At 40.2% G+C, this 13,751-nt stretch overlaps 1 protein-coding gene across 1 annotated transcript in view; it reads left to right on the top strand.

Annotated features, from left to right (window-relative positions):
• Nucleotides 1–5,799: 5,799 nt before the first annotated feature.
• The window catches only part of LOC140187619 (adenine phosphoribosyltransferase), a 32,360-nt gene continuing 24,408 nt past the window's right edge, over nucleotides 5,800–13,751 (top strand). The window contains exon 1 of the mRNA XM_072243132.1: nucleotides 5,800–5,935. The gene's annotated coding sequence lies outside the window, so the exon portion shown is untranslated. The remainder of the gene's footprint in view (nucleotides 5,936–13,751) is intronic.

The following is a 13,751-nucleotide window of genomic DNA, read 5'->3' as shown; positions in this document are numbered from 1 at the left end:
GGGGTCCCAGCACTGAGCCTTGCGGTACCCCACTAGTCACCGCCTGCCATTCTGAAAAGGTCCCGTTTATTCCCACTCTTTGCTTCCTGTCTGCTAACCAACTCTCCACCCACACCAATACCTTACCCCCAATACCGTGTGCTTTAAGTTTGCACACTAATCTCCTGTGTGGGACCTTGTCAAAAGCCTTCTGAAAATCCAAATATACCACATCCACTGGTTCTCCCCTATCCACTCTACTAGTTACATCCTCAAAAAATTCTATGAGATTCCTCAGACATGATTTTCCTTTCACAAATCCATGCTGACTTTGTCCGATCATTTCACCGCTTTCCAAATGTGCTGTTATCACATCCTTGATAACTGACTCCAGCAGTTTCCCCACCACCGACGTTAGGCTAACCGGTCTATAATTCCCCGGTTTCTCTCTCCCTCCTTTTTTAAAAAGTGGAGTTACATTAGCCACCCTCCAATCCTCAGGAACTAGTCCAGAATCTAACGAGTTTTGAAAAATTATCACTAATGCATCCACTATTTCTTGGGCCACTTCCTTAAGCACCCTGGGATGCAGACCATCTGGCCCTGGGGATTTATCTGCCTTCAATCCCTTCAACTTACCTAACACCACTTCCCTACTAACATGTATTTCGCTCAGTTCCTCCATCTCACTGGACCCTCTGTCCCCTACTATTTCTGGAAGATTATTTATGTCCTCCTTAGTGAAGACAGAACCAAAGTAATTATTCAATTGGTCTGCCATGTCCTTGCTCCCCATAATCAATTCACCTGTTTCTGTCTGCAGGGGACCTACATTTGTTTTTACCAGTCTTTTCCTTTTTACATATCTATAAAAGCTTTTACAGTCCGTTTTTATGTTGCCTGCCAGTTTTCTCTCATAATCTTTTTTCCCCTTCCTAATTAAGCCCTTTGTCCTCCTCTGCTGAACTCTGAATTTCTCCCAGTCCTCAGGTGAGCCACTTTCTCTGGCTAATTTGTATGCTTCTTCTTTGGAATTGATACTATCCCTAATTTCTCTTGTCAGCCACGGGTGCACTACCTTCCTTGATTTATTCTTTTGCCAAACTGGGATGAACATTTGTTGCAGTTCATCCATGCAACCTTTAAATGCTTGCCATTGCATATCCACCGTCAACCCTTTAAGTGTCATTTGCCAGTCTATCTTAGCTAATTCACGTCTCATACCTTCAAAGTTACCCCGCTTTAAGTTCAGAACCTTTGTTTCTGAATAACTATGTCACTCTCCATCTTAATGAAGAATTCCACCATATTATGGTCACTCTTACCCAAGGGGCCTCTCACGACAAGATTGCTAATTAACCCTTCCTCATTGCTCAAAACCCAGTCCAGAGTAGCCTGCTCTCTAGTTGGTTCCTCGACATGTTGGTTCAAAAAACCATCCCGCATACACTCCAAGAAATCCTCTTCCTCAGCACCTTTACCAATTTGGTTCACCCAATCTACATGTAGATTGAAGTCACCCATTATAACTGCTGTTCCTTTATTGCACACATTTCTAATTTCCTGTTTAATACCATCTCCGACCTCACTACTACTGTTAGGTGGCCTGTACACAACTCCCACCAGGGTCTTCTGCCCCTTAGTGTTACGCAGCTCTACCCATATCGATTCCACATCTTCCCGGCTTATGTCCTTCCTTTCTATTGTGTTAATCTCTTCTTTGACTAGCAACGCCACCCCACCTCCCCTTCCTTCATGTCTATCCCTCCTGAATATTGAATATCCCTGAACGTTGAGCTCCCATCCCTGGTCACCCTGGAGCCATGTCTCTGTGATCCCAACTATATCATAATCATTAATAACAATCTGCACTTTCAATTCATCCACCTTATTACGAATGCTCCTTGCATTGACACACAAAGCCTTCAGGCGCTCTTTTACAACTCTCTTAGCCCTTATACAATTATGCTGAAAAGTGGCCCTTTTTAATGCTTGCCCTGGATTTGTCGGCCTGCCACTTTTACTTTTCTCCATAGTACTTTTTGTTTCTACCCTCACTTTACACCCCTCTGCCTCTCTGCACTGGTTCCCATCCCCCTGTAGTGAACTAACCTTCTCACGCCTAGCCTCTTTAATTTGATTCCCACCCCCCAACCATTCTAGTTTAAAGTCACCTCAGTAGTCCCCGCTAATCTCCCTGCCAGGATATTGGTCCCCCTAGGATTCAAGTGCAACCCGTCCTTTTTGTACAGGTCACGCCTGCGCCAAAAGAGGTCCCAATGATCCAAAAACTTGAATCCCTGCCCCCTGCTCCAATCCCTCAGCCACGCATTTATCCTCAACCTCATCGCATTCCTACTCTCACTGTCGCGTGGCACAGGCAGTAATCCCGAGATTACTACCTTTGCGGTCCTTTTTCTCAACTCCCTTCCTAGCTCCCTATATTCCCCTTTCAGGACCTCATCCCTTTTCCTACCTATGTCATTGGTACCTATATGTACCACGACCTCTGGCTCCTCACCCTCCCACTTCAGGATATCTTGGACACGATCAGAAATATCCCGGACCCTGGCACCAGGGAGGCAAACTACCATCCGGGTCTCTGGTTTTTTTCTCCCCTAGCCTCAGTGGAAAAAGCCTGCTTGCATTCACTCTATCTATACCCATCAAAATTTTATATACCTCTATCAAGTCTCCCCTCATTCTTCTACGCTCCAGGGAATAAAGTCTTAACCTATTCAACCTTTCTCTGTAACTCAGTTTCTCAAGTCCCGGCAACATCCTTGTAAACCTTCTTTGCACTCTTTCAATCTTATTAATATCCTTCCTGTAATTTGGTGACCAAAACTGAACACAATACTCCAAATTTGGCCTCACCAATGCCTTATACAACCTCATCATAACATTCCAACTCTTATACTCAATACTTTGATTTATAAAGGCCAATGTACCAAAAGCTCTCTTTACGACCCTATCTACCTGTGACACCACTTTTAGGGAATTTTGTATCTGTATTCTCAGATCCGTCTATTCTACTGCACTCCTCAGAGCCCTACCATTTACCTTGTAAGTTCTAACTTGGTTTGTCCTTCCAAAGTGCAATACCTCAGACTTGTCTGTATTAAATTCCATCTGCCACTTTTCAGCCCATTTTTCCAGCTGGTCCAAATCTCTCTGCAAAATTTGTAAACCTTCCTCAATGTCCACTACACCTCCAATCTTTGTATCATCCGCAAATTTGCTGATCCAACTTAACCACATTATCATCCAGATCATTGATATAGATGACAAATAACAATGGAACCTGCACTGATCCCTGTGGCACACCACTAGTCACAGGCCTCCACTCAGAGAAACAATCCTCCACTACACTCTCTAGCCTCTTCCATTGAGCCAATGTCTAAATCCAATTTACCAGCTCTCCATGTATACCTAGCGACTTAATCTTCCTAACTAACCTCCCATGCGGGACCTTGTCAAAGGCCTTACTGACGTCCATGTAGACAACATCCACTGCCTACCCTTCATCCACTTTCCTGGTAACCTCCTCGAAAAACTCTAATAGATTTGTTAAACATGACCTACCAGGCACAAAGCCATATTGACTCTCCCTAATAAGTCCCTGTCTATCCAAATACTTGTAGGTCCTATATCTTAGTACTCCTTCAAATAATTTACCTACCACCGACGTCAAACTTACCAGCCTATAATTTCCCAGATTACTTTTAGAGCCTTTTTTAAAGCCTTTTTTAATATAATAGAGCAAAAATTACCGAGAAGTTATAGAATTAAGAAACTTTTAAAAACCAACAGAAAGCAACTAAAAAGGTCATTAAGAAGGTAAAGATGGAATACAAAGGTAAGCTAGCCAGTAATGTTAAAGAGAATACCCGAAGTTTCTTCAGATACATAAAGTGTAAAAGAGAGGTGAGAGTGGATATCGGACTGCTGGAAAACAACGCTGGAGAGGTAGTAATGGGGGATGAACTGAATAAATATTTTGTATCAGTCTACACTGCGGAAGACGCTAGCAGTACAATGGAAGTTCCAGGTGTCAGGGGTCATGAAGTGTGTGAAGTTACCATAAATAGAGAGAAAGTACTTGGGAAACTGAAAGGTCTGAAGATAGATAAGTCACCTGGACCAGATGGTATACACCCCAAGCTTCTGAAAGAGGTGACTGAAGAGATTGGGGAGGCATTAGTAATGATCTGTCAAGATTACTAGATTCTGGAATGGTTCCAGAAGACTTGAAAATTGCAGATATCACTCCACTTTTCGAGAACGTAGAGAGGCAGAAACTCTAGACCAGTTAGTCTGACCTCAGTGGTTGGGAAGATGTTGGAGTCGATTATTAAGGATAAGTTCTCAAGTTGCTTGGAGGCACATGATAAAATAGGCTGTAGTCAGCATGATTTCCTCAAGGGAAATTCTTGCCTGACATATCTGTTGGAATTCTTTGAGGAAATAACAAGCAGGATAAACAAAGGAGAATCAGTTGATGTTGTGAACTTGGATTTTCAGAAGGCCTTTGACAAGGTGTCACACATGAGGCTGCTTAACAAGCTACGAGCCCATGGTATTACAGGAAAGATTCTAGCATGGATAAAGCAATGGCTGATTGGCAGGAGACAAAGAGTAGGAATAAAGGGGAGTGGTGAATCTGTGGAATTCTTTGCCACAGGCAGCTGTGGCGACCAAGTCTTTATGTATATTTAAGGCAGAAGTTGATAGATTCTCGAATGGTCAGGGCATGAAGGGATACAGGGAGAAGGCAGGAGATAGGGACAAAGAGGAAAATTGGATCAGCCATGATGAAATAGTGGAGCAGACTCATTGGGCCAAATAGCCTAACTCTGCTCTAGTATCTTATGGTCTTATATTGAACTTCTAACTCATCTGGCTTCCAGTCCATTCAGCTCAATTGGCCAACTATTGACTGTAAAATCAGGAGAAAATTAACTGTGCAGAATTAATTAGTCACTATGCCCGTGACTAGAAGTGTTGGGACAGCTACTTTATATTAATGATCTGGATGATGGAACTCCAGCAAATACAAAGCCAAAACTTCGCTTTGTGGCCAAGTTTGCAAATGATAGAAACGTAGGTGGAATGGCAGGTAGTGGTGAGGAAGCAAACAATCTGCTGAAGGACTTGAACAGATTAGGAGATTGGGCAAACAAGTGGCAGATGGAACACGATGTAGGGAAATGTACGGCCATGCACTTTTATAGAAAGAATAAAGACATAGACTAGTTTCTAAATAGGGACTGAAATCTGAAATCTGAAATGCAGAGGGACTTGGGAGCCCTGCTGCAGGATTCTCTAAAGGTTAACTTGTAGGCTGAGTCAATAGTAATGAAGGTAAATACAAACAGACTAGAATATTAAAGGAAGGATGTAATGCTGAGGTTTCATAAGCAATGGTCAAATCACGTTTGGAGTATTGTAGACAGTTTTGTGCCCATATCTAAGAAAGGATGTTCTGGCATTGGAGATGATCCAGACGAGGTTCATGAGAATCATCAGGGTATACTGATGGAGTGCACAAATTTTTTTAAAAAGTTACATTTTATTAGTGTGGCTAGTGGTAAAAACACATGCTTGAAGAGCTAATTTGTTGATGTGATTAGCATCTCTGGCTCTAAGCCTTATGTACATTTTGACGATCAGGTTAGCTGGGAAATTTCCACAGGTACACAGTCTGCAGTTTGGTTTGAAAGGTTTACAGAACACACAGGATTAGTTAATTTATCAAGATTTCTTTGCCTCCCCCCTCCCGCCCTCCAACTGTGACAGTTGCTCATAGGTTAACAAAATAAAAAGGGAGACAAAGTCCAAGTTGCAGAAATGAAAAACTCTGAGAATGGAAGCTTCAATTAGACAACAGATTCCTCTCGGGAAGTGTTTTTAAAACTGGAGAAATACCTTTGAGAAGCAATCAGCATTCAGAAAGGTAAATCTTTTTTTGTTATTTTGTTCACTTGAGTACAGATTGATTGAACATTTCATAAGGGAAAAGGCTAACAGAAAACAGTCTGCCTTCTAATATTCTGGGCTCTGATTAGGGAAATGTTTTTTACCATTGTGTTTCCAGTTACTTTGTGCTATTGTCTTTAAGTGAGTAAAGAATGCTTTTGTGTACTTGGAATTTTTGTGTTACTCCACTGAGGATCATTGTAACTCGAGAAAAATAGTGTAAATGTGTAAGAACAGTAATTCATGCCACCCTCCCTCAAGACTGTTAGTTCTTTTAATATCACTAGCTGAATGCCTGCAAGAAAATGAATCTCAGGATAGTGTATAGTGATAAGTACATACTTTTGTGATGATATTGGGTTTGATTAAAATGAAGTTCTAAACTCAAATGAAGACGTTAAGCTCTATCAGATATAAATAGCCATGAGTAGTCCCAATAAAAGATTATGCTGTAACTACCTACTTTTCAAAAATTAGTTCACTTCTCTGCTTATTCTCCATGGTGAGGTTAGCTGCGAATACCCATTATTTGAACAATGTTCCTCCCCTCCCTATGAAGGAGGAGACACTTCCAGCTAAAAAAACCAGTTTAAACACAGTTCATTTATTTTTAGTGAAGCAGGTTTAAATCCAGACAAAACTCTAACAATGCATTTAAAACTCAAAGAGGATTTTTTATCTTGAACAGCATTTCCAAATTACAATTAAAACATAAAGGTTTATGTTTTACCATAGGTACAATTGCTATAAGCTAAAATAACATACCAATGATGCAGACAAATGAATTATCCAACACAGAAACCGAAGGCAGAGGAATAGATTCATCACTCCATCTTCCTGTCATTTTTCTTGCTGTTGTTTATCCGTTCTAATAAGCCTAAGCTGCTCTCTACATTTATACTGTTTTTCTGCCAGTTGTTTGACTTCACATGTAAATAATATTTTTTCAAATATCCTTTTTACACAGTCTAAAAGCTTCTTGGCGACACAGTTCCCAGATTCCCACAATTAATGCTGTGAAGCTGACCCCTTGAGCATACAGACTTTCCAGTAACAGATCAGTCATTTGACATGCTAAGTGACATTGTATTATCAGTCTGGTCTGGAAGTTTCCTTGAACTAAATAACTTAACTGGTTTAAAACATGCCCAATTCAATAACCCATTATCTTACACTGCAACTTTTGAGAAGTCAGTCCAGTTGCTGTGAATCAACATCCTGTGTTCTATAGAGTGTAATTGTTTGCAAAGCTGTCCTTTTGACTTCAAACTGATCACTAAGTTTATTTAGAACTTCTGAACTTTGAGTTGAGTCCCTCCATTCCCTTCATATTAATCTATCTATCTAAAAGTCTCTTGAACTTTACCAAACTGCCTGCCCCAATAACCAATTACCACTTGTTGCATAAAAAAATTGCCCCTCACATCACCTTTAAGCAACCCCCTTATAACTTCAAAGCATATCCTCTAGTGTTTGATATTTCTACCTTAGGGAAGGAAATATCTAAATTATCTACGCTTCTCATAATTAAAAAAAAACTTGTACCAGTTCTTCCCTCAGCCTTCAACACTGAAGGGAGAACAACCCAAGTCATATCATAGGTCCAACTCTAAGTTTCAGTGCTGTCTGTGTGGAGTTTGCATGTTCTGCCAGTGATCACAGCCTCCCCAGCCCTTTACCTTTCCTATCCACCTGGCTTTACCTTTCACTTTCCAGCTATCCTCCTGTGCCTCACTCTGAAGTCTTCTCCCTTCCTTTCCAGTCCTGCGGCCCGAAACATTGTCTGTTTATCATTTCCATGGTTGCTGCCTGATCCACTGAGTTCCTCCAGCATTTTGTGCATGTTGATTTGGATTTCCAGCGTTTTCAGAATTTCTGGTGTTTACAAATAGATTTTGACAGCCTGCTCCGATTCTCTCCCCCACTCCAAAGATGTATTACCTGTTAAGTGAATCGGCTCCTGTAAATTTCCCTGGTCGTAGTGTTGTTGATAAGGGAAATGGAAGTTGTTGTTAATGGGCATGCATTAGGGTTAGAGTAAGAGAGAATTGGGTACAGAGACAAGTAGGATTACTCTAAAAGCTGGCATAATCTCAATGGGCCAAAAGGACTCCTTCTACATTATAAGGACATATGAGATAGGAAATAATGAAGAATAACAGACAGTACAACAGAACTGTAACTTCTGCATCAGTTAGAGTCATAGGGTCATAGAAAAGCATAGCACAGAAATAAGCCCTTTGGCCTGTCCAGTCTGTGGCAAACCATTTCAACTGCCTACTCTGATTGACCTGCACTGGGACCATAGCTCTCCATACCCCTACTGTTCATGTACCTATCCAAACTTCTCTTAAATGCTGAAATCAAGCTCGCATGCACCACTTGTGCTGACAGCTCATTCCGTACTCTCACGACTTTTTGAGTGAAGAAGTTTCTCCTTATATTACCTTTAAGCCTTTCAGTTTTCACCCTTAACTCATAACCTGTAGTTGTAGTTCTACCCAACCTCGGTGGAAAACGCCTGCTTGCATTTACCCTATCTATACCCCTCATAATTTTGTATATCTCTATCAAATCCCCTCTCAGTCTTCTGTGTTCCAAGGAATAACCTAATCTTTTCAATCTTTCCATATAACGCAGGTCGTCCGGACCTGGCAACATCTTTGTAAATTTTCTCTCTACTCTTTCAACCTTATTTACATCCTTCCTGTAGTTAGGTCACCAAAACTACAAATGATACTCCAAATTAGGCCCCACCAATGTCTTACACAACTTCAACATAACATCCCATTTCCTGTATTCAATAAATGGCCAACGTGAAGTTCATGGCATGCAGTGTTCAAACCAATAAAATTCTTGGAAGGTGGGAGAAGGAATCTTTATGAGACCTATGGATGGGGTCAAAGGCTGGAAGTGTACATTCTGAACTATGATAAGGAATCATCAGTACTGATGTGTAACTTTATAAGCAAAGTTTCCTGAATGAAATCTCTTAATCTTCATACATGGATTTTTTTTTTCAGTATAATACTTTTACATGAATTCTTACACCTAAAATGTTATGTATTTCAAATACTGGGAATCGTGAAGAGACCTCTTGGTGTTTGCAAAATTCTGTTCCGAAGCCTGGAATGGGTGTGGAAGTATTTTAAAACTGTTTTGGTTTGCTGCGGACAGTGTTTATACATTTCGATTTGAGAACAATATTTGTGGTGCATTAAATGTGTTCTTCAATGGGAACATAACCAAGTGAGTATTCATATCTGGAAATCAATTCAGGAGGGTAGTCTTAAGGAAGAATAAAATGAATACATTTGGGCCACTGAAAATCAGTACCAAATATGATTATTGTATCAAAGATACCAAGTTTGTCATTTACTTGTAGCCCTGATTTAATTTCAAGTATATTTGAATTTTGAGTATAGGTGAATTGCAAAATTTCCTTCAAGTGTGGAATTGTTAAAAATAAAACTTAACTATACAAAAAGCTACTAAATAAATGTGTCTTTATACCTTGAAGATTTTGAATCTGCTTTCATTGGTTACTCATGTTTTAAGACATCAGTTCCCTATAGAATCATAGTCAAAGAAAAGCACAGTGCAGCAATAGGCCCTTCAGCCCATCTAGTCTGTGCCAAACCATTTCAACTGCCTATTTCCATCAACCTGCCCCGGGACCAGAGCCCTCCATACCCCTACCATCCAAGTACCTATCCAAACTTCCCTTAAACATTGAAATTGAGGTTGCATGCATCATTTATGCTGGCACTTTGTTTCACAATCTCATGACCCTCTGAGTCAAAAAGTTTCCCCTCATGCTCCCCTTAAATTTTTCACCTTTCACGCTTAAACCATGACCCCAGTTGTAATCCCATATAACCTCGGTGGAAAACGCCTGCTTGCATTTACCCTATCTATACCCCTCATAATTTTGTATCACTCTATCAAATCTTCATTCTATCTTCTACATTACAAGGAATAAAACCTTAACCTGTTCAATCATTCCTCACAACTCAGCTCCTCCAGCAACATCCTTGTAAATTTCCTCTATACTTTTTCAACCTTATTTACATCTTTCCTGTAAGTAGGTGACCAAAACTGCACACAATACACCAAATTAGGCCTCACTAAAGTCATATACAATTTCAACATAACATCCCATCTCCTGTACTCCATACTTTGATTTATGAAGTCCAATGAGCCATAAGCTTTCTTTACGACCCTATCTACCTATGACGGCACTTTCAACGAACTATGGACATGTATTCTCAGATCCCTTGTTCTATCACACTCCTCTGTACCCTGCCGTTCACTGTGTAAGACTTATCCTGGTTGGTCGTACTGACGTGCAAAATCTCACACTGGTCTGCATTAGATCCCATCTGCCATTTTTCAGCCTATTTTTTTCAGCTGGTCCAAATCCCTCTGCAAGCCATGATAGCCTTACTCCTGTCCACTACACCGCCAGTCTTGGTGTCATCTTCAAATTTGCTGATCCAGTTGACCACATTGTCATCCAGATCATTGATATAGAAACAACAAAGGACCCAGTGCCGATTCCTGTGGCATTCCACTAGTCACAGGCCTCCAGTCAGAGAGGCAACCATCTACTACCACTCTCTGGCTTCTCTCACAAACCTAATGTCCAATCTAATTTACTACTTCCTCTTGAACGCCGAGCGACTGAACCTTCTTGCCCAATCTCCCATGTGGGACCTTGTCAAATGCCTTGCTTCCATGGAGACAACATCCACTACCTTGCTTTCACCATCTTTCCTGGTAACTTCCTCAAAAACTCTAAAAAAATTGGTTAGACACATCCTACCATGCACAAAGCAATGTTGACTATCCTTAATCAGTCCACGTCTGTTCAATTACTCATATGTCTGGTCCCTTAGAGGACCTTCAAATAACTTACTCATTACTGATGTCAAGCTCACCGACCTGTAATATCTTGGCTTATTTTTAGAGCCTTTCCTAAACAGCGGAACAACATTAGCTATCATCCAATCCTCTGGTTCCTCACCTGCCCCTAAGGATGATTTAAACATCTGTGTTAGGGCCCCAGAAATTTCTGTAGTTCCCTCCTGCAGGATCCAAGGGAATGACTTGCCAGGCCCTGGGGATTTATCCACCCTAATTTACCACCAGACAACAAACACCTCCTCCTCTGTTATCTGTATAGGGTCCATGATGTTGATGCCATTTTGCTTTACTTCTATAGACTCTATGTCCGTCTCCTGAGTAAATACAGATGCAAAAAATTCATTTAAGTTCTCATGCATCTGTTTTGGCTCCACGCATGGATTACCATTCTGATCTTCCAGAGAACCAATTTTGAGCCCTGCCATCCTTTTGTTCTTAACATACTGTTTCTGTAGAATCCTTCAGGAGTCTCCTTCGCCTTGTCTGCTAAGGCAACTTCATGCCTTCTTATAGCCCTCCTGATTTCATTCTTAAGTGTTCTCTTGCATTTCTTATACTCCAAATATATTTTTTTCTCTCTTTGGTGTTAAGTGTGTTGTCAGAACAACGCAAGGAAAACATTTGCCTTTTTTAAAGCAAGTAACTTAACAGAAGAGGTTTGCCAAGTATTACTGCCAACTCTATCTGATGGTGATCAAAGCCACTTAAGAATTGGATTTAATACTCCTCTGTTTCTGCCATTTTATATGAGTGAACAATGACCCAAAAACCAAAAAGCTACAAGTATAAAAAAACTAGATTTAAGGATAGAAAACCTTGAAAATATTCAGCAGGTTCAAAAAAGTATCTGTTGAGAGGGGAGAAGAGTTAATGTTTCAGGACAATGACCTTGCATCAGATAAATAACCGCAGTTTAATTAGTGACCAGTTACATCTGAAGGAAGTCAAACACAAGCTTACTAGCAAACTTCCAGAAATCCAGTATGGATATACTACAATAAACAGAAAAAAAATCATTCACTTTCATAAGTTGCTACTATTCTGCAAGAATTTAAACGTAGAAGTCCTAATGCAGGATTTGTTATAGAATTTTGGTTTTACCCACTGAGCTAACTTGTTCGCTAAATGATGTACAACTTCTAAGATCTAGTTCAAAGCATCACAAATCAGGAGTGGATTTCCTTTTGATTCATTGAAGTAGCTGGAAAACCAAACATTTTCCATCTTGCGCATGTGATCCACTTGGACAGAATTCCCTTTTCATGTTCCATGCAGGTCTTGCAGTTTGCTTCTTCATGGATATAAAGATTTTTCTAAAGATTATCTATATCTGCCATGTGCATATTATGTTTTGTAACTTCAAAACTTTAAATTAATTCAAATGAAAATGCAAAGAGTCCAAAAATACAGGCGTAGTTTTAGTTTACTTTAAGTGAGGCATGCATGTATCAAAGGGCAGCACGATGATGTATGCATTTAACGTATTTTTACATATAACCCATAATGAATTATTTAAACAAACAAGAATGCTTAATCAAACATGTATAACCAAGCTTACTCAATATTATTGAAATGTTAAAACCACAACAGTATACATCGAAAGGTAAAATAAAATAAAATGCATAATTTTACTTCAAATAAAATCAGCGGAATTGTGTTGGAAGCAGCCTGCAAGTGTTGCTATGCTTTCATTGCCATCTTAACATGCTCACAACTTACAAATGGCTAACCCTAACCCACATGTCTTCGGAATATTGGAGGAAACTAAAGCACCCGGACAACACCGATGTGGTCATAGGGAGAACGTACAAACTCCTTACAGACAGCTGTGGGAATTGAGCAGCAATCGGTGATTGCTGGTGATGTAAAATGATGTGCTAACTGCTACGATATCACACCTTCTCCTACACTACCATGGGAACAGGATTTCCTGCCTCATCGTAATCGAAGAATACACAAATTCCAAGTCGTGACCCCATCTAGTACAAGGAACAGCACATCACCCCACATGCACATCCCCTTACTTCCAACACACTGACACCTTTACATTTTGAGGGCTGTGCACACTTTGTCATAAAAAAATAATTCTAGGAAAACGATTGACATTTCTATTGTGTCTTACACTGAGCATTTCACAACCAGTGAGGTGTTTTCAAAGTGCAGACAGCACTTTTATGGAGGAGTGAAGCAGCTGATTGATGCCCAGCAGGAGCCCACAAACAACAAAGTGAGAGAAAATATGTGGTCTATATTGTGATGATCATTGTAGAACAAATATTGGTCAGGGCACTGTAGATAAAGCCCCTTAACTTTTTCAAAAGTGTGTCATGGGATCAAAGTGCATCATTCTCTATTTGAGAAATAAAGCTAGAGGGAGAGGGAGAGATAATGTGTGTGCGTGTGTGTGTGTGTGTGTGTGTGTGTGTGTGTGTGTGTATCTGTATGTGTGTGTCACTCTGTCCGTCCCCCATCATGCAGGACATGTCCTGTTCTCATTGCTACCACCAGGATGGACAAACAGGAGCCTAATGGAACAATCTCAGCGATTCAGGAACAATTTCTTCCCCTTTGCCATCTGATTTCTGAATGGACATTGAATCCATAAACACTACCTCACTACTTCCTTTTATTTTTATTTTTTTGCAGAGATCTGTTTTCACTTTGGCACGAAAGAGTCTTCTTCTGTTGATCAGTGTCAAAACCACTGTGATTCAATATTGTAAAAACAATAAAACATGAAAACTTCTGTTCTCACAACATTGAATCACAGTGGATTTAATTCGGCTGTTTTGACACTGATCAACAGAAAAAGACTCTTCTGTGCCGAAGTGAAAACAGATCTCTACAAAAATTTTAAAAATATGTAT

The sequence above is a fragment of the Mobula birostris genome, chromosome 25 (genome assembly GCF_030028105.1).
Source record: "Mobula birostris isolate sMobBir1 chromosome 25, sMobBir1.hap1, whole genome shotgun sequence".
Classification (NCBI taxonomy): Eukaryota; Metazoa; Chordata; class Chondrichthyes; order Myliobatiformes; family Myliobatidae; genus Mobula; species Mobula birostris.
This window is presented reverse-complemented; position numbering and strand designations above follow the sequence as displayed.